This window comes from Chelmon rostratus, chromosome 2 (assembly GCF_017976325.1).
Source record: "Chelmon rostratus isolate fCheRos1 chromosome 2, fCheRos1.pri, whole genome shotgun sequence".
NCBI lineage: Eukaryota > Metazoa > Chordata > Actinopteri > Chaetodontiformes > Chaetodontidae > Chelmon > Chelmon rostratus.
The window spans coordinates 19510093-19535395 of record NC_055659.1 but is presented as its reverse complement, the minus strand read 5'-3'; the positions used below and the strand labels follow the sequence as shown (position 1 = coordinate 19535395).

Below are 25303 nucleotides of genomic sequence, written 5' to 3'. Positions count from 1 at the left end.
ATATCTTTTAGCCGTCTGACGCTCATTTGCTCCGTCACTGGTCAGTTCTTCCACTGTTTAATGCAAACAGATGAGGCCTTTTCTCGCTCTTTTTCCAAATCCTTTCTTTTTAACGGTGGCTTCTTGGCCTCTGCAGTAACGTCAGCACAGCGTCTATTAAAACAGCATGTGTCCCAGACTGCTATACACACACACACACACACACACACACACACACACACACACACACACACACACACACACACACACACACACACACACAGAAACACACAGAAACACACACACCCTCTGCGCTTGGGACATTTTTTGGTGAACTTTTAACCTCTTTCTGTGTAGTGACATCTGGGGCAAGGAGGTTAAGGTGAGCTGAAAGTTTTTACACACACAATACGTAGATAAAACAAATGCAATCAGAAGTAAGTATCAGTGTAAGCTGTGCAAGGATGTCATCTCTCTGTGGCTCTTATCAGTGGCCAGTGCTGATGGAGAACACGACAGAGATAAACTCAATCAGCCAACAACCCACCTGGACACAAGGTGAGCTGGAACATCCCTCTCTAATAAAACCAGCCTAATTCATCTGCTTTTCAATATGCACATGGCGGCCTGTTTCAATTAGACCTCTAACACGCACACATACTCGCACACAGCTTACGGACGATACAGTAGCTCCAGCAATAGTTTTTAATATATTGAGATACCCATCAGGTAGATTTTACACTGATTTCTGCAGCCCACACACACACAAACACATGTAAACGAAGTCTTACGCACACACGCGTACTGTAGACACAGTGGCACATTATAAAAAACACATGCTGTCACACGCTGATCTGTATCTGGACAAGTCAAACTGTGATAAAGTCACTCCTCAACTACAGCAATCGATGGAAGTAATTTATTTACCTCGCCAGGCAATTTCTGCTCTGTCTTCAGGGAGAAGGAGGGAGGGAGGAAGAGAGAGAGAGAGAGAGAGAGAGGGAGAGACAGAGGGAGATTTGGCAAGCATGTGTGAGTGGTGTGTAAATTAATCTAGCAGCAGTGAGATCCAGAGCCATGTATAAGTCCATAAAACAAGAGGAGGTTAAAGCAGCTCACATCATACATACACACATCAGGCAAAGGTCCAACACCAAAACCACTTCTTCCAGAGAGAGAAGAGACATGAAACGTCATCTAGGTTCCATTAATGTGATGTGCTATCCCTGGATGCCACTAAAAAGAGGGGAAAAGAACAGTTAAGAGTTCTTTCTCTTCCTTTTTCTTTCTTTCTTGCTTTCTCGCCATTCAAAAGCAACACGCACTGGAGAGAGGCCTGTCCACGGTCCTTAACTTTAACTCAATGAAATAAAAGGCACTTAACTAAGCCTCAATGATCGATACAAACACTGCTGCTGGCTGGTGCTCACACACGCGCGCACGCACACACACGCAGACACACACTTATCCCACCTCCTCAGATGCTCATGCATATGCATGTCCATTGTGATTTATGCATCCTGGTGGGGGTGTGAGCCTATCTGAGAGCAAGGCCAACACACAGGTCAGCTCATTTGTAAATCAGTTGCCTATTTATGGATGTGTATGTGTGAGTGTTTGTGTGCGTATGTGCATATCGGTGGATGTTTGCGGCTATAAATCTGCGTGTATCTGCGTATGGCTAGAGGTCAGTGTTGGAAAAGGGCTGATAATCACTGTAGCGCCTTCATTCATTATATTTATTGAATTCTTTCCAGCTTCTGCGCTTGGTGTGAGTAAATCACACAGGTTCTGCACTACGAGTTGCCGTCCATTCACTGTGTGTGTGTGTGTTTGTGTGTGTGTGTGTGTTCCAAGTCGTGTCCGCTGAGTGCTGACTACTTCTGCCAACCAGCGCTGTGACCCTGCCTTTTGCAGCAGGAAGTCACCCAACTTTCTGACCTCTCTTATTATTCCCATGGAAGGTTGGGGAAAAGCCTTTAGAAAAACGCCCTCCCATCAGAGTGGCTGTCAGTTAATGGGGTCCCCACGGTCTCTTCTGTCCTTTGCACTGGATTATGGGTAAAAACTAAGGCCAGATCTACACCCGAAGAGGTGTTAGGGGTTAAATGTACGTTAATATGTAGCATAATCTGAGAATATAGCCTTCTTTGCACACAAAGTGAAGAATAAAGTGTGTGCTTTCCTTTGTGGAAATTCAGTGGTGTTGCTCCACCCTCCTCCCTCCTCCTCTGAACAACAGATTTGGGCTAATAGGGCAGCTGCTTGTCCCCCCCTCCCCTAAAACCCTGCTATGCTGCTCCCCTTGCAACCCTTCCACCACCCCGTCTCCCTTCCCAAAAAAAGCCCAGGAGGAAGCCTGTTGTTTTCAACTTGTTTTTGACACGGCTGTGAATGGAAAAGTTCCAACTGGAACGCTCATCCCAGAAAAAGTTGCATTTAATTTGTCCACTATTTTTCTTGCGTGATGCTTAGGATATATTGCCAAATCATTTAAAAGATAGCAACGAAGGGAATAAAAACAGTGTACCACGAGGCCGTCTGTTTATCCATCTATCCATCTATCTAGCTTTCAGTCTCTCCTTTTCTGTTTTGCTACGTTGTCAACACAGGCAACAGTATCCCAGAAATAAACCCTGCATTAGGTCGGCCAGCAACCATGGTTTGTAACGTCATCACTCAAACACAACAGTTTAGACTCTCCACGATGCGAAAAAATATCATTTGGAAAGACTACAGCAAGTGCCTGGATATACCAAAGAGGAAATATGAAAATATTGCAAGCTATTGCAACACAAAAAAATAATACCAGGAGAAACACTATCAAGATAAAACGCACAATCAATCCCTTGTGGCGTGTGTAAGTGAGCCTATAGGGAAGTTTGAAATGGATTGAAAACTACTGCGAGTGTGCGCCCAATCACAAAAGACGGCAGGGTCTGACCTCTGTGTGTGTGTGTGTGGCAGTGTTTGTTTGTGCGTGTGTGTGTTTGTGTGTGTGTGTGTAGGGTGGGGGGTGTCCATGTGTGTAACTGGAGCCACACTGTAAACCATATGCCACTCTCCCTCTGGTGCCAGCCACCCACCCCCTCAAATCAGACACACACACACACACATGCACAGACAGGCATACGCACGCACACAAACACGCGCAGACATGCAAGAGGCTTCCCTGTAAAAAAAAAAAAAAAAGCCCCTCCACTTCATTAGGAAAGTAAACACAAGTGCTGTCTGAAGTGGCTAATTAGAGACTAATTACTCCCTGCTCGTTACTAATGCAAATTAGATTACGCTGCTTAACTTCCTCGTGTCCACAACGCTGCTGTTAATTGAGGCCTTTTGAAATTAAATTACCCGCTAATTAGCATATCAAAACCATTAATTCTGAGCAAGGAGGGGGAAAAAAAACAACAACAAATGCCAAGTTTTGCTAATGCGTTTTGCTAATTGAATATGTACGCTCAATACAGGGGTTTGTGCCAGGAATACCTATTCAGCTGATCAGCATGCGTGTGCATTCGTGTGTGTGTGTGCGCGTGGAAGCAGCCAGCCAGAAACACCATGCATCATAAGAGCAGCATATAATTAAAGGAACCATTCCATCTCTCCAAACGCTTTGTCAATATTTCCCTCTGAACGCACGACTCCACTGATGTTCAGCGTGCGAGGAGCGAGGGATACAGCAGAGACACAGAGAGAGAGAGGAGTGGGAGAGGGGGATGGATATTCATCTCATGAGAGGCAAAAGAGCCACTGTATGTGAATGTGGAGTGTGTGGTTTTGCAGCGGTATGTGAGCGGGGTTAGCGTTTGTCCACCCTGTAAGCCGTCTTTGAAGTAAGGAACTGCTGCTCTCCTAAAGCCCCAGACCCCCTGCCAGCTCTTTCTCTGCTACCCCCCCCCCTCTCCCTCTCTCTCTCTTCAACTGGCCCCTCTTCACCTCTGCTACAATACCTGTCCAATTAGAGAAACACACACACACACACACACGCAGCACATACCCACACACATACACATTTTATGGCCACTAGCAGGTGAACAGCCCGATCTTTCCCTCAATCAAAGCTGAATCTGTTTTCCTCTCTCTCTCGCAGATTAGAAATGGCGAGCATATTCATCGGCCGGGCCTACCTGCTTATGAATAAGAGAGGAGACACACAGAGAAGCCAGGAGCTATTAGCTACTTTAATCTGCTGACGAAATAAAAGAATCATACATCTAAAAGATCCATCTCAGCTTTGCGTGTAAAACCAGCAGAAATAATGTCATTCTGAACAACTCCCCCTTTCCCCTTCCCTAAATACCTATCCAATCAGGGTGCGTGAAAAGCCCCATTCAGGTTGGCCCTTATAAAAGTTTCATCTTATTACACTTTCCAACTTCTCATTTCATTATCCCTATAATGGCAGATGAAAAAACGAATGGTAAAATTGAGAGGTAGCCTTACAAAAAAATTAAATAACCATGATAATTAGATGTAAAGATATTATAATTCCTTTAACAGGATGCATAGAAACTGCTGCTCGACAATATTTGCCCTAATTGCTAGAATTATCATATTAACCAGTTACCATTTGAGTAAGTTGATTAAAAAATTGATTATTCGTCTATTTCTTTTAGGAGTTTCTTAATCAAAATCTTACATCCTTGAAAAATTAATTTGAAGCCGTTTCTTATCAGTTAATTAAATCGGGTTGGAAGTCATTTTTTTCTGTGCGGCATGATTAGAACGGTTCTGTTCTCTTCTGTTCAGACACCATGACGTTAGACGGGGAACTTTTCACTGTCTCATCAAACATTCACAACCACAAGAATAGGACTTCTTTGAAGGGCCCGCCGCCTTTTTTTTCTTCCAAACCTCTGCCTTTCTGATAAATTGTGCTATACCCAATAGATCTTTCTTTCTCGTTAACACATTCTCATTAACGGACAGAGAAAGCGAAAGGAGAGGGGAGTGGAGGGGAAGAGGGGAAGAGAAAAGGAGAGCGACGAGGGGAGGCAGAGCGGAGTGGAGTGTGTCGGGGGGGGGGAGTAAAGGGGGGAAACAAGAGGTGGGAAAAACAGGGCAGAAAAACACTACATATACACTACACATACACAAAAAAAATTTACCGCGCAATAAAGAAAATTAAATAATATAAAGACAACACAGGCACACACATACAACGTTGCCTGGGTGACAGCCTTGGGGTGGCCTGAGTCGAGACTAAACAACTAAGGCAGGAGCTAAAACAAGACCTGCTGTTACTACAGAAACAAAATGTCTATCTGACCAAAAACTGTTCGCTCTCAGTCACTTTGTTTTAGCTTTAATTTTCATAAAAATAAACATGAAAATTGTGGCGATAAGGCAGGTGGTGGAGAAAACTGATTTTCCGTATATATAAATATATGGAAAATAGATTTTGCTTCGCTCTATATCAATTCAAATTTGCAGCTTTAAAGACGACACATCAGAGGGTGACTTCACCTCAGAAAACTAGTTTTCTATTTCTGGAAGAAGACTAATTATAAAGCTCTGCCCCTGGGAAAGAAAAGCCCCTCTTGAAGGAGAGAGGGAGGCAGAGAGTCCATTCAGCACGGGCATCAGTGGAATATAAGTTTGTCTCTCTCTACTTCAGCGAGCAGCAGAGCAGAACCGAACAGATACAGTGTGCTCCACTCATCTGTCCATCCCCGACTCCTCAGGGAGGTATGGGAGGATTGGAGAGGGGGGGAGGGAGGGAGGGGGTTCAAAAGGAGAATTAAAAGGAGAATCAGTGAGGATACGGAGCAGTGTGGTGAGTCTCTCTGATTGGATAATGAATTGAATGATTATTAGAGCCCGGCTAGTAAAAGTTACACAGAGATCTCAGCTCGTCATCAGCCAATCAACACGCTCCCTCATCAACCAATCAGACCCCTACCCTGGGGGGGTGCGGCGGTGGAGGTGTGGGGGCTTTTCTATTTGCTCTTCCATCTGCCTCTCTCGCTATATCTCTCCCTCTCTCTTTCTCTTACAACACGTCATTCTGTCTTTGGTACAGCTGCCCTCATCTTTCTCCGTGGGAGACAGAGAATTCTCAAAGCCACAATTACCGCACAGAACTATCAATTTCCCCTTCTATTAACCCTGTGGGAAGAGAGGGGACGAGGGAGAGGAAGGAGAGAGCGGAGAAGGAGACGAGAGATTCAAATTTGGGATGAAGAGGGGCCACCTCGGTCTGCGCCCCCCCCCCCCCCCCCCGACATCCTCCTCCCAGGGTGCAGTCATGTGTTTGGGCTGAGGGGGGAGAGAATTACACCTCCTCAGGATGAACTTGACCCCGCCACTGGAGGTCAAACAAGCTACTATAGAGCACGGGCCCCCCTATCCTCATTACCAGCAAATAGGCCCGGCCACTGTTCCACTAATGCAGACTGTATGTTAATAACCAGCGCTAGAGCCACAGCGCAGAGCCGTCGAAAGCTAAGAGAGAGATAGACAGCGAGGCAGAGCGGGAAGGAGGAGGATGGAGGGAGAGAGAGAAGAGCAAAAAAGGGCAGAGACGAGAAAGGGGGAGGGAGGGGGCGTGAGCCAGGAGTTGTGTTTCTTAGATCAGCGACTAAGGGCCTGCGCGCCGTTACAATGGACGACTGTGACGGCATGCCTGCTCTCTGTGCTCTGCTCCCCTCTCCTCTTCTTTGCTCTCCCACTTCCCTTCCCACCTCCTCCTCCCTCCACCCACTCTCCGAGCGAACCCCCGGGGGAGCCGCTCAAACCAAACCCAGCCTTCAGCAAAGTTTCGCAGGCAAACTTCTCACAAAGCTCCCAGAAGCCGAACGCCTGCCTGACACCACGAAGCATGCCAGGGTTTCATTGCCACTCGCCCTCCCTCCTGTCCTCTTCCTTCTTAACTTTAGTCTTTCTTTCCTCGCTCAGTCCCCTCCTTCGTTTACGCCAACTACTTTTCCGAGTCTAATGCACTGTTCCCGACTGACCTTTAGACAATGGAAACCTGCACCAGCAGAGGTTGCCGATTGGGCCTACAGGTTGCATGTGGCAGCGCTGACCTTCACTGGGCAAATGGGCATTGTGGTGTCTGCTAATTCAACAGCCCAATGGCCACATTTCAACCTGATATTAAATGCTCTAGTCCCTGAAGAAGAAAACCTGTGCTGATTGTAAATCCATCAAAACAAAGTCTCATACTTCCCTGCAAACAATGAGGAAAAAATACACAGTGTGGAAATCTGTTAAACGGTTGTATTTCATTCGCTGTCATTTGTTGTTTTTGGCTGTTTTTGCACTGTGAGGCCGAACCTTTTCGTGCAGGGACATGTAGGTGTGCTGACAAAACACTGCATTCACATTTCACTACAATCACAGAGCGGACTGAGCAAAACGGATCAACATAATTCAACACATTTTTCTTACACTGAACTCATTCTTTGAATGAGTAAAAGCACACTTAAAGTTTACATATCAGAATTATTAGGGATACGTGCGAATATGCTGCAGTAACAGCTTCCAGCTTCAAATTTGCTTGCACTCAAAGAGAGCAAAATATTTTACTTAACAAAAAGATTTAATGCAGAAAAAAAATGAGTTAGAAATTTTCCCTTTTCAATCTTTCAATGACGTTTTCAATTTGTTGTTAAAAAAAGCAAACACACACACACACACACACACACACACACAAAAATGAGCTTCTCAGAGACTGTTGAAAGGGCTATTGATTGACCTTGCACTGAGTCTTGTCATTTCAGTCCTACAGAATGAATTATTTTTATTGAAATGGGGCCTGAGGAGAGGTAGCAAATGTTGGAGGTAAACTGTGATGACAGCTTGGATGTAATGAAGAGACTGAGGGAACACAGAGCCGTGATAATTAGAGACAACAGGCATGACAGGGAGAGGAGGAGAGAGGGAGAGCACAGACGGTGAGGGGGGGGGGGTAGATGGACAGGAGAAAGTGCAACAGAATACGAGGCGAGGAGGAGAAAAGAGAGACAGCGAGCGTTGAGTCCTTCACAGTGAGTGACTATCAGAGCTCCGACAGGGAAAAGAACACTTTCCAGCGAACCGCGGACCAGAAATGAAGGCGGCCCTGGCAACTGCAGGCACGCATGCTGTGTCATACATCCTTTCAGATGTTTTTTTTTTTTTAAATTAAAGTTAAAAAAAAGACTGATAAAATTGTCTTTTTTAGTTTACGTATGTCTCGTTATAAGTCGACCAAAATTGTCTGTGGCAGAAGGGAAAACGTCTGGGTTTAAACACTGTGTTGTGCCTTTGTAGATACAGTGGAGCAGTGGGCATGTGACAGCAATATATTCGAATGATGTTTTTTTTTTTTTGTCTTTTAATCCAGAAAAAAATAGTTTTAATTAATTGTTAGCAGAAAAAAATAATGGCATTTTTTATTTTAAAACTTGAATTGATGCATTGAAGTAAGAAAAAAAAAAGAAAAACTATGGTAGAAGTGAAAAAAAAAACAATTAGAAAACTTTTCTTTAATTACCATGAAATCTGATAACAGTAAATATATTTGAACAGTATCATATGCAGCCCGTTGAGAGTAATTTGCAAATTACCTTGGTCAGGATCAAATGCTGCACTTCTCTTTTCCTACTTTTTAACCTCTTTTCTTCTTGTTTCTCAGTGCTTTCTCTCTGATTTCCCTTCCTCTCACCCCCTGACCAACATTCTGCCGGCAAACAGCGAACGCTGCTTCAAAGGCCAGCAGCCCACAACGCAAACACACACACAAACACACACTCTGCCTTCTCTCTCCTCAGGAACATGAGAGCTGGCTCTGATTCACAGGCTGGTAAAGCTGTGGTGGACAGCAATCTTGATCTGGCAGGATTAGGCTACTTTTATATCCCCGAGAGCCACAGGGAGGAGAAATGGAGGGAGGTGAGTGTGCATGTGGAGGAGGGTGAGGGGTGGGGTGGGGACTAAAACCCTTCTACAAATGTCAAACAACGACCGGTGACCAGGGGCTGCAGAGATGCACACTCACACACACACGCCAGTTCACACACTCATAAACACTCCTGAAAAAGCCCAAAGTGCCACCCAGAGAAGAGACTCATCACTCTCCGTCTCGCCAGTCGGAGGACGAAGGGATGTGGGGGCAAGAAGGGGAGCAAAGGAGGAGACGGAGGAGGAGGAGGGAGCGAGGGAAGGAAGGAGGGAGCAAAAGAGGGAGGGAGCGAGGGGGGATTACACAATTATTCAGATAACAGCTGGGTATAATCTAGTGGCAGATGTCTCTCGGTCAACAATGCCCACCACACACAGGCGCGCATGTGTATGCGCATACACACTCACAGAGTTTCAATGCACAGCGAGCAGCCACAGGGCGGAAAAAAAAAAAAAAAACAGCCGCGAATGAACCTGCACACAACTACTCAACATCGCTCTGTCTGGGAAAGTTTTTGTCTCTGATGCACATGAGACAATCTGTAAAAATAATGACAGAGAGCCTGTTTTCTCCAGAACAGCGAAACACCTAAAACTAATACACACACAAGTTGGGAAAGTGACGACCTGTTTGCTTTTCTTCTCCTCCGACAGCCGCCTGAAAAACAAAACCTAAAACCTGAGGAATTCCGTCCGAGGAGGAGAGAGGTGGAGGGTCACCCGCTGATTGACAGTTAATTGCGGTTGCGCACGCACGCACACAACAAGCGCGCACACATGCAGAGCAGCATCCCTCTCGTCTGTGAGCGATCTCCAAGACTCCCGATAGTGGCTCTAGCAGTCACCATCCTCCCCTTCTGCCTCCCACTCCCCTCCCCTCTCTGAAAGGGCACTATAGAAGCCATAGTGTCTGCACCCCACTGGGCAAAGCCTGTACAGTCTCTTCCTCTTGAGAGCCACAGCAGAAGGAAGAAGAAGACAGAGACACAGAGAGCCTTTGCTACAAAATCACATTCACCACATTTACTCTCAAAGTGATCTCTCACTATTTCTTCCAGAAGTTCCGCAAAAGTAAAATCACAACTTCTTTTCCATTCTAACATGAACAAATCTTCATGGGAGGTTACACGCTGTGGAGGAGGAAGGCCCAAGCAAGCGGTGAGAGCGAGCTCTGTCAATCCGTCAAACCCAGGCAGCCTATTGTGATTTAGTTTAACACTGGTTAACAACTCGTCCTGTCAGGGGATGGATCATCCCACGGCGCCTCACATGCTAATAGCTTAAGTAGGCATCCCATGTCCCCCGGAACTAATACCATAAATACTAATACCATAAAAGAGCAGTGCACGCCAACGCTCCAGCCTCACTTTCGCCTGCGTTAGCCAACATCCCCGATACTTTACGGATTAGAAAACATAATGAGATGCATTTAAATGGTTATTACCTCCCCGGTCCAGGACGGCAAGGAACAAGAACGGGGGGGAAATACTGCATCGCTAATTTCCTATCATCATATGTTAATGTTAAAGTCATGCTGGTTGAGGCAATTCGAATATTCTGATGCAAATCAAAAAACTCACCCAAAAAAAAAAAGCTAAAATAAATCAGATTAATGGCAGGTCTGATGACTGCAGTCAAACAGACACATTGGGATTCAACTGGAATGAAACGAGCAAACTGATGAGCAGGGAAATATGAATTTGAGGTATTTACATCAGGAACTCGGAGGAGAATAAGATGTAAAACGGAGCTGAGTTCAGTCCGGTTGCAGTTGAGTTTATGGACCTGAATGTGAGTCCCCGCGCGCTCATCCCCTTTGTGAATCTCAGCGTTTTACCGGAGCGCTCATTCATCTGCTCGGCAAATTTTACCGCCGCAGCACCACGGACAAACGGGCACTCAAGAGCAGTGTAACGCTCCTCCGCAGTCTGACGGTTTATGAAATGTGCAAAATGTGTGTGCACATGCGCCTGTGTGTGCGTATCCCCAACATTCTCTCGCCCTGCGCTTCACAGCTGTCACCTACCCTTCACAGCCATCCTTTTCAATGCACATTAAAGCAGTGCTGCAGAAAGTTTAGTCACATTGTTGTTCTGAGCGAAGCTTTCCACTGATCTGCTCCCTCGGTTCCCCCGCTCGATTGACGGCTGCCCTGTCAGTTTGTCGCAGCGCTTTAGAAAACACCAACGGCTCTCTGATGAAGTGCTTACAAAAGGTCATAGGGTGGAGGCGATGGAGGGGAGGGGAGCCGACTACTGAGAGAGGGAGGCAGAGGAAAAGGAAAGGGAGACGGGACAGAGTGAAGGAAAATCCATAACACAAATACAGCTGTCAGAAGCAATGCAGAGTTAGCAGGGGACACGACGACTGATGAGAGCTGTTTCATGAAGATGCTCCGCTTGAGCACAACAGGCGCTCTCTTAGATTCTCTACACACGACACTGCTTAGGGATTTTTTTTTCCTGCTTCTGCTGACCATCTCGTGAGCTCCACCTGGCTGCGCCACTGACCTAATGATCCCGTGTGACTCTTTCTTTCCCTCTGTGAAATCAGACTTGATAGCTCCAACTGCCTGACTTCACGATGCGCTCTCATTCCCCCAGACTCGGCAGCCGCAGCCCTCTCCTTCAGCTGCAGCCATGGCCTCAGGTGCCAAGCGCACTCTGGAGAGGCTGATCTAATGCTTCCTCAGCTATAATGACCAAAGCCTAAAACCCCTCGCGCTGTCGTTTCCCCTCGCTTCTACCAGCCTTTCGCTCATATGTTCTATCTCTCTGCGCGTCCCTCTCCTACTTCCCTTTCCCCTCCCTGCCCATAGGAAACAGTCTCTTCCGCTCTGAGCTGTTGGGTCATTCCTTCCCACATCCATCAGCTGTTAATGGGCCAGCGCTCTGTGGAGCTGGGGGAACATCTCATCCCCTCTACCCCCCCCAAACCCAACACACAGATAGACACATAGAAAAACTCATCTGAAACGCATGGACATGTTAATGACCACAGGCTAAACCACTGTGTCAGGCAAAATGATTACCTTATCAATCAGAAGATGAAAAGTGTGTAAATTTTAAAGAATTAGTTTGGGACCGCGAGCGGGGCGGCTGTCACCTCATCTGCAATGACAGCTCTTTCAAAAAGACACAAAAGGCAAAAGAAAGGGCAACAAAAGACAACAGCCGCTCTCCCTCTCCCTCACAGGTGGTCAGCTTCCTACAGACCGCTGAAGGCGTCTTCCCGCTCTCCCTCTCTGCCGTCCCGCAACTTTGCTGTACGACAGCACCTTCTAACCCGTCACAAAGACACATCTCATCTTTGAAAAATGTGCAGGATTTATTATATGCACACAGACAGACACACACACACACACATACACACAAGTATTCAGCCCTCAACCTCTCCTAAATAACAGGTTCAATTAGAACCACATGTATAATCAGGCCTCAGTCTAAAGCAATGTGGCGGCAGTTTCACTGTGCAGTCAATCACTTGAACACACAACCAGAACAGTCTCTCGCTTGCTGGCTGCCCATGAAGAATAACACCTTCATTTAATCCATTAATTTGTCAATTATGTTTCATGAACATATCTTTAAAGAGGAGAAAAGCCTGTTACCGCTATTTGAATGGTACCCAGTGCCTACATATGGAGACGCACACATTTTCATTTTCCTTCTTTTTATATCACTAAAAAAGGAAGAATTTTCCTGCAAAAAAATCACACATACACTTCATTCAAACGTTTCATTTTAAAACAGAATTACACAGTTGTTACAACCTGTAGAATATCTTATCCTACCATGTCTCCACAGTTAAAAAGCCCAAAACACATTTCAGCTCAAACGCGCACACATCTTGCAATAACGGCAGCTTCAGGACCAACACTTGAAATAATTCCATTTAAAAACGTGCTCTCGCTCCCTGCACAGGAATATTTTTGCTTTTCTCAAACCCCATCTAAAGGATATTGAAAATTTAACCATTTCAGCTTTTAAGCAGGTAATGCACTAAGTGCTGCAATAGAAGTAAACCAGTGAGTATCTATCACAGGTCAAACCCTACATGTATAGCAGAGTCGTATACGGGTGCTCTTCAACATCACTTTGGAGCCAAAAGCCCACTCAGACTTGTGGGTTTGGGATAGCAGGAGGGCTTTAATGAAGAGAGCGCCAGAGATGGAGAGACGGACAGGCGAGCCATCAACGCTACCGACGCACAGGACATTTAAAACTTCAAATACTGTCCATTTTCACTCAAGCAGGACAGGTGAATTGAGAAAAAAGCACTCCTGTGTACACACACCCGCACTCAGATATATACACCCTTCCACACATACATTCACACGCGCTCATGCTGGAGGTAAGGACTCTCTGAGTGAGTTTATGGACTAACACAATCATATTGGTGGCTTTTAATCCCGCTGAAGGGGTTTTAAAGCGCATGAGATTCACAGCCATTATTGCCTGTCTCTAGACGGTCTCACGCATGGCTCGAGTCACACACACCAGGCACGCAGTCACTTTACTCAGGGCCGAGCTGAAAATCATCATTTAAGTCATATGTCAGTAAGCATAACAGAAAAACAACTGTCTGGTGGAGAGCAGAGGCTGCTAAAAATCAGCAGTACGCGAGCCTCTCTTGCAAACAATGAAAGAAAACAGGACGTGGAAAAGACACAGCTGTCGGGAGAGGAGGGAGGAGAAGAAAAAGCAAAGAAGGAAAAGTGTCGAAGCAAGTCAGATGAGAAAAGGTGGCAACGCTGAGGCAAACACACAGACACGGACGCACAATAGCCGACAGAGAGCGGAGAGAGTCAATCTGTCTCTGACACCTCTGGCTTCCTGCACACGCACTCTCTCTTTTACCCAAATAACTACTCCTGCCTCTCAAATACTCTTTTGTTCGTTGTCTCCCATTATATTTCCATGAAAAGCCTGTCACTGATGTGATAGCCTATCAACGAGCAAAGCACTACACAGAAACAATAACTTTACAGTGAGTTTGTTGGCAAATGCTGAAATAGAAGCAAGGCATTTCCAAAAGAAAAAAAAAAGAGCTCTATCCTTAATCTCACTGTTCTCCCTTTTTGTGGCTTCTCATCATCAGCGAGGCGATTTTAAATGAAAACCGCCAAATAACTAAATCATGTGGCAAGCTGGGTTTGGTTGGGCATCGTACCTGTAACTCCAAACACCTTCCTTTTAACTGAGACATCTCGGCTGCTGAGCCCTAAGTGCACCACAGATAAATGAAGCAGCTGGAGGAGCATGTAGCAACAAGAGGGATTTTTTTTTTTTTTTTTTAAAGAAAATCAAAGTCAAAACTGGCCGAGTTATTTTTACCATATTTCTGGGAAATCGTTTCAGCCAATCGGGCATGTTAGACACATCTAAAAGAATGAGCCGAGGTAGATGCATGGAGGATTACTGGCAGCACACAATTGTGTAGATTATTTCCACACACAAAATGCTTCAGGTACACTGGTATGCAAATAAAACACATTAACTTATGTCTACAATAAAATGGATAAATTAAACATCTTAAAATTGTTATCTAATTTTGTTGATTTAAATAAACCACAACGTGAGGCTTTGTGAGCACTGCTGCACATTAAAAACACTGCTGTGCAGCTTTTGTAAAGCTTAATGTGCTTTTCATGCAGGTGAAATAAAGTTGTTTTTTTTTTTTTTTAATTCTGCACACACTTCACACCAAGGGCTCCCAGTCACCACAAAATACCTGCTTTCCTGTCTGACACCAGAAACTTGACAAGGTCATAAAACGTGATGAAGAGCTTTTTCATTCCCGCTGGATCTTCTATTAAAGTGCAATTAAAAGTGTGTCATCGCGTCGCGGAAATGCCACCACAGAGGACAGGAGGGGGAGGGGGGGGGACACAACAGGAGAGAGAGGACACAGTAAATAAAATTAATTATGCCAAATGCCCCGGCGCCCATCAATCACGGGGCAATAATGCCCGTGTCAGGGTGTGCACCCACACGGCCTGTATGCTTTTCTCTCAATGACAGACAACTAACAGCAATTAATTGTCATTTCATCTCGGACTTTTTTTTTTTTTTTTCGTCTGCAGCTTTTCCATCATGCGGGACCTGAGTCCATCTGACGAGCGGGGAAGTGTTGGCTGATGTTTCATATTTGATGAGGGAGAAAAAGGAAACGAACAACTTCAATTTTCACACTCAAACTGATGTTAGACATTTTGCGCTACGCGCAGTTTGTTAAAGGCGAGTTTAAACCGTTTGCGTCATTACGGTATGTTATATAAAAAAGATTATAGTGTCGGTGATAAGTTTTTTTTCTTTTTCTCGAGGAAGAAAAGATCATTTTCCTTTGTGGTGCAGGCCTACTTTCAGGCGGTTTATGACTGCAAAAAGAAGGGAAAAACATGGGTCATGCAGAGGTTCTGGTGCAGGCTTCAACCCCCTCAATTTCTAAATTTATAATATTGCCTGAGTCAACTCTAAATATGTGGGAATATTTTTATATTTCATCACCAAAAGCATATCATGTGTACTTTTTTCCCCATGCAGTCAGCCTCATTTCTGAGTAACAAAAACAGACTGAGACGCATCAGCGTTATAACGCAGTAATTATCCACAGCACCACGGATCAGATCCGTTTTAATATCATCCCGTTTCAGATGGGATTCAACTTCTGTGCACGAACAACTTTCCTGCGCGTCCTGTTGCGCACACACTCCGCTGTTTGTTGCTTTTTATTATTTAATCCGCGCAGACATCAGCAGGGTCAAACAACGCGGCTGCAATTTCAAAAGTCAAAATCGTGTGAAAAGAAAGTATTGTCCTCTGACCTATTGACTGTCCACAAGAAGGCTTTTTCCCCCTCCTTAAGCCGAGGGCTCTATTATCTCCAGAGAGGGCTGTGAGGCCATTTTTGGTCATTTTAGACGCTATTCTTTAATTAACAAAAAAAGCCAAAATGAAACTATTTAAAGAGGGTGTTTGACGGCGGGAGGGAGCCGACACAGCGATGACAAAGCGTTCAGACGGGTGCGTAAAATTATCACCACATAACCTCCGCCAGTGTTTACTATCAAATCCCTTAACAAGGCTTATTAACAGGGACGCCAAGTTAAGTTTGTTGCCTCCATTCAAATCCACTCCCGACATCTTAGTCTAACCTGCGCGAAGAGGGGGAGAGAAAAACTAACTTTGCGCCGTCTCATGAGCGGACACTTCGGACAAGTGACCGAGACCGGTGGTCACTTCTAACAGCTCAAATAAAATGCGCCATCCCATTAAAAAAAATCAGCCGACTGGAAATAAACTACATTTGGGCTGTGTGTGTGTTCACACGTGTGCCAGCGGCGAGGCGGCCGAAAGCAGCGTACTCCACCGGGATCCTGCAGGAGGAAAGCGGACAGATGAAGGACAGCGGCGTGAGAGAGGCTGTGTAAAAAACGTGGCCGGTGAGTTTAGCGTTCAGAAGTCCGCGGAAACAGGCGAAGTTGAAGTGAAACATGGACGGAGGCAAGTGTGGAAGAGGAGAGCTGCGAGCGTGCCCCGCTGCTCAGCTCTCCGTGTCATGGGGCTGACTTGGAGGAGTTTCACAAACAATGTGCGATGGAAAGTTGCAGCTCGATGTTTTTTGGCTTTTGGTAAACAAACGTGTGTGTCGGAGAGTTTCAATGGAAGCACAGAAAGAGTGAGGAAGATAATAATAATAATAAAAAAGGTGGCGGTGAGGAAGAGGAGGAGGAGGAGGGGGGTAGAGGAAAGTGTAGATAATGCATCAACCTGTTCTCTTGTTTTCTGAAGAAGTCAACTTTCACGCCAGTGGTTGGACCATGTGGACAGCCCGCTTCTGCTCCTCGAGCCCCCGGCGCGTCCACTCTCTCGCGGCGACAAAAAGGGGGACACAAACCGACGGGAAGAAAAAAAAAATCAAAAAAAAAATGGAAAGAAAAAGAGAGGAGAGAGAGAGACAGAGAAATCTAGGATCTAAGACCGCAGGACCATTACTTTAAACGACAAAAGCGTGCTCGTTAGTCCTTTCCTTTTCCCTTTTGTGTGCGTCCTCTCTCCTCGGAGTGGCCCCTCTGGAGTGAAGTCAGAACAATACTGCCGCTAAAACTCTGGCACTGTGCGCAAGTTGCCGCGGAGAAAGAGCGCAGCTTCTCGTCTTGTTTTGTTGCGTCTGCCTCCCCCGCTATCTCTTCAAGAGGCTTATTCAGCGCGAATAACCTCTCCGCCGCTCCGCACTTTTTGGCATCCCGTCTGTTGCTTGCTCGTCCGCTGGAAATCAGGGTTGAATCACCAGGGCTGTGTGTGTACACGAGTGCGGAGTGTGTGTGTGAGTGTGTGTGTGAGTGTGTGTGTGTGTGTGTATGTGTTGCGGGGGGACAGTTTGCAGCGCTACCGTAATGCCTCTAAAGCAGGTGCGCGTTTTCATCGCTGCCCTATACTCGCAAAGCCCTGGCGCACAATAGGGAAACAGCAACCGGTGAGAGAGGTATCTCTCTCTCCCTCTCTCTCTCTCTCTCCCAGTGTGTGTGTGCGTGCGTGTGTGTGTGTGTGAGGGGAAGGCACTGATCTTTTGACCTCTCTTTGCATCCCGGCTGAGTTGTGCTATTGTGGAGGCAGAGAGGAACAGATGTTAGCCTGCCCTGAGTTTGAGCTCAGAAACCGTCAGAAACAAAGCACAATCACCCAAACAGAGCTAGTCTACTATTAAACATTTTGGATTTGCTAGGTGTCTAAATTTCACAGATTGATTCCCACGTCTTGCTGGTAAATAAAAACAGAGGCAAACAATTGCCTCTATAACCTGCATGAGAGTTTAAAAATACGAATCTTACCTTTTTATATCTTTTTTTGCTCTTGACAGACCTTATCCTGATGTAACTTTTATCTTTTTTTCACACTGAATGGTAACAGATATCGATTCATGCCAAACAGATTTATGCCAACCACAAATAAAAAATAAGCATAAGCATTAAGTGGGTTCACTCTTGTTATCCACTTAACTTGCAAACAGACAGTTAAATTGTGATTTTTACATTTTTTTACTGTCTGCCTTCCTCACTATGTCCTTTATGTATTTTGGAAGCTTGACAACTCCTTTTGCACAGTTATTACCACACCCCCCCCCCCCACCACCACCACATTCATTTACTAATTGACAGCATAATCAGTGTTGAGATTACAGTCTCTGATGAAATTTGGAAATTACATCATACCTGTCGCTGCAAAAAAAAAAAAAAAAAGTGTGGGAAAAAAAAGAGTGCCATAACTCATAAGAAGATCTTGGAATAATTTTGCTTTGGCCATTAAATGGGATTCTGCCCTCCTGCCTTTTCTCTATCTAAGCTTTTACCATTGGAAAATGATGGCAGTCCATCACAGCACCACCCAACAATGGGCCACGACTGCAGTAAATCACAACACATTCATTAGCGCGATCAATACCACTAAAAATATGTGTGTCCCCGTGTGTGTGTGTGTGTGTGTGTGCAAATGTTTGCGTGTGTGTTTGTGTGCGCGAGTGTATATGAGCGGCCATATATTCTTTTACTCGCTTCTCCCTCCTCTGAGCCTGACACATTTTGCCAGGGACACTTTGTTATACCTCTCCGATGAATGAATCTCCCGGGGAACTGACGGCTGCTAATGCGGGCGACTGGACGGCGATGAGTGATGCGTTTTTAAGTGGCTGTTATCATGAAGGTGCACTTTCAAGTTCGATCGACAAAATCGAAGAGTGAAGGAAAGTTTAGAAGTGAAGCCCAGCAGGTGTGTGCGTGGTTATTTAAGATTCCACATCGCGACAAACGAGCTGAATCCTATAAGTGAGAAGCACAACAGGGAGAAGAGAGACTGAATACCGCTGCGCTTGTTGCTGCGTAACTGTTGAAATTTTTACTAAAGATATCAATCACCCCGGTCTGTTTGGGGAATCATGATTTGTTGGTTGTTGTTTGTCTGTTTTGGCGAACAGTTGCATAAAATCTCAAGCTCTAACAGAGCACATGAAACCCAGTAGGACTCTGTGTTCTGGCATGGCCCAAATGAATGTGATCCAGGCCAGGCTGAAGCAGGCCAAGTATGAAACTGGATCAAAATAGAGCTGGCCTGGACTTCTTAAGTCAACACCTTCATTCTTGTTCTCGGTGAAAGGAGAAAAACGTCGTTTGGCCCTCTCACCCTTCTCCTATTCCCATTTAGGAACCCTTCTCTCCCTGTTAATCAGGGGGAATAATTATCAAAGTGGACAGGTAATTAAATTAAAACATAAGTGGCTACATGAGCTGGGTTGGCTGTACTACAAGGTTTTCCCTGGCTTAATTAAAGAGAAATATGGGAGTGCTCACCCACAGTGTCACAGAGCTGGTAAAAATGAGAAAAAAGCTCCTGCCACTAACCTGAATAACTCAATCTGATCCTTTAAACGCAGGATCTCGGATTGAGAAGGAAAAAAAAAGAGGCGATTCACGCCTCTGTGTGTGTGTGTGTGTAGTGGAAAAAAGTCTTCCTCACTGCTCATTCCTGAGCGCATCAGTTCCACAGACCGTGTTGTTTGTTTGTGTATGAGAGCAAAAGCATATGTGTGGCGGCGAGCGTGAGGCGAGGGAGTGCAGAATGTGCGGCAGGCGTATTAAAAAAAAAAGAAAAACTTCAGCAGCCATCTGGGAATAATGTTGTAAAATAAAGCTACAATAAAATTAAACTTACTGCTGTTGATGTTTACAAACAGCCCCCACAAAATCCCCACAATGCCTTGAGAGTCAAACCCAAAGACAGGCCTCAAACAGACACACACACACACACACACACACTCACAAATACAAATAAACAGACCCAGAGCGGGAAAGCAGCGTACAGACCAAATTATCCAAACATTCACAAACATGCTCATATGTGCCCACGCCCACTTTGGTGCACATATGAGTGTGCATGTTTACAAATAAAGGCAAAGTGGGAAGGCTGCATACACACACTCGCATAAACAAACACACACACGCACTAACATACCACCGCCGCCTCTGTGGTTATGCAAAGACAACAGAAGACTGCGGCTCAAAAAACACCAAGGCTATCTAAGGGCCGGGTGTGCTACAATTATATCTCTTGTACCTGTGATCAACATGTGAGTGTGTGTGTGTGTCTATGTGTGTGTGTGGCCTCAGCGCACTCAGTGGCTTCTGCATTAGACTCCGAATACACAGTGATTGGTGGGAGGATCACAGCCAATCAACACCTGCTTTCCATTAGCAGATGTTTCATAAACATGTTTACTGTTACAGCTGCTCCACATCACACAACCACACACAACCACACACACACACACACACACACACACACACACACACACACTCTAAAGTGAACCAGAGAGAGACAGACATGCTAAGAAAATGTGTTTATCACTACTCTCTCCTTGTCTTGGCCTTTAGTTGGAAGGGAATAATTAGGGAGTCCCGGCCAAGGCGGTGGTGTACGTGTTAACAAGCTGTTTTAACACACACTCACACACTTCTTCCCACATGCAGGGACAGCCACGGAGAGCGAGAGAGGATCTTATTCTACGCCTTGAGGACTCACTTCACTTTAAAGCACTTGTGACCCAGTAGTTGAGTCCAGGATCGAGCCTCAATCCGGGACTCGTGTGTGTTCGTGCGACAGGTGCACACTCACATCAACGAGGTTCTGACACAAAGAAGTCAAGGTTGCTCATGAAAGAGTTAAAGAAGTAAATGAGGGGAAACTTCTCATCTTCCACCATGAATACATCCTGCTTTTTGAAAGAAAATCACCATGAAAAAAAAGCACTTTACTTAAGAAAAGGAAGAAAAGTCTAATGGATGAAGGCTTAACCGCCCAAGTAGCTGTTAGATCAAGGATAGAGAAGGATTTTGATCGTAACACATATCAACTTATTTTAACTTTCTTGGGAAAGTCAATATTGCTATCTTGCCATTTTGTGCATGAAGCACCAGATCGGATTTTGATTTCTACCTCGGTAATGAAACAGTTTTTCCATTCTCATCAAACACACTTGGAGTTTTGTGTTTGGGAGATAAAATAAAAATGTATGCTTGTTTTCTCTCGTTTTGGCCATACAGTCACATCTGAGGCGGGGAAACACACAAATGTTACACTCACACACGCATGTAACTAAAATATGATACACAATAAAATCACCAGGTTAAAAATGGACTCACTGTGGGTCGATATGCTACAGGAGCAATATCAACGGGCACCCAATGTGTGACCCAGTGTCAGTGTTATTTTTATATTACTGTTGGGTTAATATATCAAAACGTCCCCTTGTCCCGGGTGGTTTCCTGCACATGGGCACTGGGTAAAGTTAACCCATTACTGCGTCTGTGCTGTATTACCCATACTGGATTCATTTTTATCCCAGATCTTTTTAGCGTAACTCCAGATCTTGTTACAGATTTACAGATATGTGTATCCTGTGCAGTTTTGAATGCCATAAGCACGTCGTTTTAAACAACTATCAATACATTTGTGATGGTTTTAAGGCAAAACTGGAGCTTATTGTGTCTAATGCTGGGTTTAAATAATCATATTGGAGTCTGGGTAATAGCAGCGATGTAAAAAAAACAAAAACATTGTGCCAAATTAGCCTTGGCGCGGGGTTAAGTTAACCCACCAGTGCGTCTGTGCTATATTTGTTCCAACTGGGTCAATTGTGATCCAGTGATTTTTAGTGTGTGGCGCTATGTGACACGGCCTCCATGATGCTTCATGCAGGTTGCAGAACTGTGCCGCTCTTCATCTGTGTCCGTCTGTTTGGGTGTAACTTAACACAGTACATTTAGGATATAACCCTGAAACCCCATCCCTTCATCGGCTCACATGCAGGACATACAAACACACGTCAAAGAAGACACACAAACACACACTCACGCACGCACACTCGGAGGCTTCCAGTCCCTCCCTCGATGCGATCTAGTATCAAAGCAAACAAATGACATGCTGTCTTCTCCTCCGTCCCCCCACTGTCTTTTTTGATGTGTGGTTGTGTAAAATGACACGCCGTATCTCTCAGGCTGACATTATCACTCGCCGGCGCGCTCACATCTTCCGGCCGCACGCCTTTCCCACAGGACTCCCTACAGCAGGGGTCTTTGTCTCCGAAAGCATCGCACACAAGCACACGCACACGCACACGCACACGCACACACACACACACACACACACAGTGAAAGATGGGGGAAAAACCTCTATGATTTTACCTTTGCATTGTGTGCTGTCAGTGACTGGTTCAAGGAATGAGACAGAGACACTATAGCATGGAGGAATGGAGAGGAAGGACAGGATAAGATTGGCTTTTTTTTTTAGCACCCTTTTTGGTGTGTGTGTGTGTGTGTGCATTTTCTGAAGATGTGATGTGTGGCATTTCTCTGCTAAAGATTTTTAATGCAGCGGAGAGAGATGTAACCCGGAGAGCTCTGTCACATTAGTGTGGCCATCAGTGTTAAGCTGACATACAGAACAGCCCTGATACAATAACCAGCTCAAGACTCTATCATGCATGTGGCGATAGGCTGATAGATGGCAAAAAAAAGTGTAGACAAGTGAAGTAAAGAAAAAGCAAAATAGAAGAATTTATGAGGAGAAAATGAAGACAGATTTAAATCTATGAATATATACCGTAAGGGAGGCGAGAAACCAACAGGGAATAGAATTGAAAAATTGTCAAAGTGCAAAACTGCAAGAGAAAAGAAAATGCATGATTACTACCAGGTCGATGAAGACACAATAGCCACACAAATCTTCACTCTGGATGAAGAACTCCTTGCCCTTTGACACGATGTACTTCAAAACAGCGACAATTGAAACACAAAAGCATTAAATGAAAGCACTATAGTCTTTGACATTGAAAATACATAGATTTTCTTTCTTTTTTTTCCCCAAACAAGCCACAAGTTCAGTCATTTGAGCTGAATAAAATAAAAACATTTAATGTCCTGCAGTATTCACAACCTTGGAGGCTTCACATCACTGAATGCGATATGTGCGGTTTTTTTTTTTTTTGGAATTCACTATAACTACTTATTGACATTTACCAGATTTGTTTGTGTATGTGAACTGTGGTTGTGAAAGGCTCAATGATTTCTTTTGACCTACACATCTCACTTCCCCCAGACTATTCAGCTCCTCTTCTTTAACGCCTCTCGCCGGCTTAAAGAATACACTCGGAAACAAGAAGTAATGCCAGTGGCTTAGTGGTTTCACTAACAATGATGCAGCATGGGACTGTTTATGAATATAACTCACTTTTTTTTGTAAGAATGTCCTTGTAATTTGTTTTTAAAATATAGACACAGATGGACAGAAAAACATATTTCTCCTGCCTTTCAAATATTCATGCTTTTATTCAGCTTTTCTTTTTCATCGCATGAATTGGAAAAAAGTTCATAGATTTATGTCATAGCTTAATGCCGATGTGTTATAAGGTTTTAGAGTATTCAAACTTTCTAAGTGAATCTAAAAACTTGTAGGTTCACAAACAATTCTGACGCCTGTGAAGGTTAAAATTTCCACCGTAGCAGTATAGTAAAAATTACTGTTACACATCCTACAGTATGTGAAAAATTCCATATTATATTCTATCAGTCTTTCATCGTACAGGTCACTCTGTACATGTGTGTGTGTGCGTGTGTGTGCAGTGCAGAGAGAAAGAAAAAGAGAGATGGTGAAGGGCATCAGAGGTCGTCAAATTGCCACAGTGCTTTTTGTCCTGTCAAACGCCCACGTGTGCCAGACTTGAGTGAATTTCAATAATCATCCTGAAGGACTTTTCTTCTTGGGCCACATTCTGCTAAATGTATCTCTCCGCTTCTAATTCCCCTTCACAATACGTCTGGCTCAGGCTACTCATCATGTCATTGGTCCCTTTTCTATTCCCCTGTGTTTGATTCTGACAAATACACGGATTATCGGCCAGGGGGATTTTTAAATATATGGCTAATGTGAGCTTTCATGCCTGTGCTTTAATCTGCTGAGTATTTAAAACCAATCTTAAGGACGGGAGAAAACGCAGAGGTCAGGCTTTTTCCGCGCCCGGTGCCGGAGAAAAGAGAGGGAGCGAGATTGGGAGAGGGAGAGCGAGAATGGAAGTGAGGAAAGGGAAAGAAAGAGAAAGACAATAATTTGCCTTCTATTTAAATTCTAGCCAGGATTAACTGTGGAATCGCAGGTATCAAACCTCATCTGGCGGCACGGCTAAAGAGAACTCCCTCAAAGACGGGGAAAGTTGGTCTCCTCGCTGTCGCTGTGTGCCTGATAGAAAACAGAGAGAGACAGATTCTGGGGTTGGGGTGTTTCCCTCTGCTTTTTCACTTATCTTGCGCCCTCCTATCCCAAGGAAATTGGACGTAAAATGACAAAATATATCTCGCACTCTCTGTTTTACGGGGCAATGACACAGTACGATGAGGGATGAAAGCTCCATCATGTGTCTGTCCGGCTGCTCCGCCGTCAGAGTGACATTTCCTCATTTACAATTCAGACACTTTCTCCTCCTTATTACTGTCTTTCTTCCACCTTTCCTTTCATCTTTCCTCATGTTTCCGGTCCTCTCGTCTCCCGTCCTCTCTTCTTCCCTCTTGTCATTTTGCGTACATGTGAAAGGCAGACAGGGCCTTTGGCAGCCACTCGAGCGGGATCGAGTGTGTGTGTCTGTGTTGGTGCGTGTCAGGCTAAAGAGCAGAGGGTGATTTGCGGCATTACCTCCACAGCTTTAAACTGCATCAAGCAACTTGCAGACCTTTTTTTATGACCGTAATATGAGGTACTTAACATATCACTGCCATAAAGCGCAACAGACGCAGGGTCGAGGACCTTGCACATGCAGACACGCACGCATACGCATGTTACTGAGAAGAGCTGATGGTGGAGTTGGAGACAGATGTATGTATAAGCAGAGCGAAGTTTTTATGGTACAGAGTCATGCGTCTCACCCAGGATAGTAAAGTGGGCCAAGGCTGATATCATCTGATACACTTGTTTGCTCGCCAAGCATACAATCACAATCCTTCCCTGCTGAGGAAGCGTTCAAACTGCTATTTGAACATCAATGCAGCATGCAAATAACATTCACCACCCCTATTCACATCAGATAAGATAACCCACAATGCCTCGTCTGGCAGCGCAGAGATGTGTTTTGCATCCTAAGGCTACGCTGCTGTTACAAAACATCATAAATGAGCCCTCTCAGCAAGTTTCCTTGGAAAAAAAAAAAAGAAGTTAGTGAGTATGTATGTACAGTATGTGAGCGTGCGTGTGTGTGTGTGTGTGTGTGTGTGTAAAAGCACACATAGACTTAATGGTAAGAGAGGGAGAGAGAGATGGAGAGAGGATTAGAGAGGGGAGTGGAGGGGTGAGGTGGCCCTTTAATTTGGAAAGTTTGATGTGAATGACGCACATCTGGC

The 25303-nt window shown here is 44.9% G+C and overlaps 1 protein-coding gene across 2 annotated transcripts in view; it reads right to left on the bottom strand.

Annotated features, from left to right (window-relative positions):
• The window catches only part of foxp4 (forkhead box P4), a 92411-nt gene extending 75640 nt beyond the window's left edge, over positions 1–16771 (bottom strand). For both annotated transcript variants that reach the window (XM_041950400.1, XM_041950408.1), the window contains exon 1: positions 16641–16771. The gene's annotated coding sequence lies outside the window, so the exon portion shown is untranslated. The remainder of the gene's footprint in view (positions 1–16640) is intronic.
• Positions 16772–25303: the final 8532 nt, after the last annotated feature.